Source organism: Myotis brandtii, unplaced genomic scaffold, assembly GCF_000412655.1.
Source record: "Myotis brandtii unplaced genomic scaffold, ASM41265v1 scaffold208, whole genome shotgun sequence".
Lineage (NCBI taxonomy): Eukaryota > Metazoa > Chordata > Mammalia > Chiroptera > Vespertilionidae > Myotis > Myotis brandtii.
In genome coordinates, this window is record NW_005357764.1 from 4,648,707 (window position 1) to 4,650,491 (window position 1,785).

Consider the following 1,785-nt stretch of genomic DNA (forward strand, 5'->3'; position numbering starts at 1 on the left):
GAGGGTGTGGGAGCGTCTGCGCGCCCCTCCCCGCCCCGCGGTGCCTGCAGACTAGGTTAGGGCCCCACCCGGTCAGAGGCGGGAATGGAGGGGATGACAAGCAGCCCGGGGAGTCAGGGAAGCAATTAGGAGCAGGAACCGGTGGAAAAATACAGGCACAGGCCTCCACCTGGCTCTCGGACTCAAACCGCAGAGACTGCCACCCACAGCCCCACGCTCACTCGCCGCTGTACATCCACCAGCCGCCGGCACTCCGCTTAATCCCGGGACGCGCCATCACCCCCCTCTCCCCTCAGGGTCTGCCACCCAAATTGAAGGGTCCTTGAGCTGCCTGGGCACCATCGGCACCCCCAAGAACAAGGGCTGCACCCCCACAGGGCTGCAGCACCCAGAGAAGCCCTTCCTAGGCAGGCATCCGGGTGAGGGGCGGGGGAGGCAGGAGCGAAGAGGAGTAGCGCCCAGAACTGAGGGCTGATCTGTCCTCTCCCTGTTCACGACTCTGCCCAGGGGCCCTGACTGAGCCCAAAGGTGGCGAACGTAAACATCTTGGGCCAACGTCCTGTGGGGCAATATCTCTGTGACCCAGGGTCCCCAACTCAGAGTGCGCCAGCCCACCTGGCCCAGGCCCAACTCTCATTATTGTCCCCAAACCTGCTCCTCTCTCAAGCCCTCACCCCCGGAGCCTTCAAACTAGACTTGGACATTATCCTCTACTACACCCTCCCCCCACCAGCCCATCCTACCCATCATTCTGTCTGGGGTTCTGCCTCTTAAGCATTTCTGGTACCCATTTCAGGGCAGCTGGAGTATTCTCGCACTCCCTTGCTTCATGGACCCCTTCATGGCCCCCAGGGCCCTGAGGACAGAGCATCTGATTGATCAATTATAGGCCTAGCATTTGAAAACTCTCTGACTTCCTGTTGCTGAACTCTTGATTGATCTCACTTTCTCTGCTTACCAGACAATTCATTGTTTGAGCCATCCTGCCTTTTCATACACCTCAGACCTTCTCTCAAGCTCCAAATGCCTTTACTTTTTCTTCTCCATCCAACAAACTCCTACTCACTCCTCAAGGCCCAGCTCCACTGTCCCCTTCCCACAGCAAAGCCTTGGCAGAGTTAGTAGTTCCCATCCACATGCCCTCCTGCCGGAAGCCGGTCCATCCTTGCTGCTTGACACAGTCGCTGCAGGAAAGCAACATCTGCGCAGCATATGTTTCAAGGGACCTGGCGTATATGGCATACTGTTCTTAATATGTTTGCTCCCCTTCTTGGCGTTATGTGTTTTAACCAAGGTCACCTCTCCGAGAAAAGGTTGTTTCCCCAGGTAGGGATTTTTCCCTGAAGTTAGGGAGGGAATAAAACCCCTTAACTAAGTGCCAGGCGGGTAGTTAATCACTTTAACTACAAACAATCACGCTTAAGCTACATAATCTTTACTCCCTGGAATGGAGATAAGAAACGCCCTAACCTTTGGAATAGAAATTGATAGGATTAAAATCAACTGGTATAAATACAGATGTAATAAGACAATAAAATAGAGAACCTGGCTGGAGATCCTGGATAGAACCAGGCAAGAGAACCCAACCATGCTGGTCAACTGAACGCTGCCTCCGTGTCATTCATTCTTCGCCGACTCCGTCCACACCTTTGGGAACCCCTGGCCCTGCTGGGGCTGGACCCCAACACCCTCCACTCCATCCCCTCCATCCCTATCTGGTGTTTCTGGCCTAGACCAACCTGTTACTGAAAGGGCGAGGGCTAGGCCCTCCATCTTGCCCCAGGG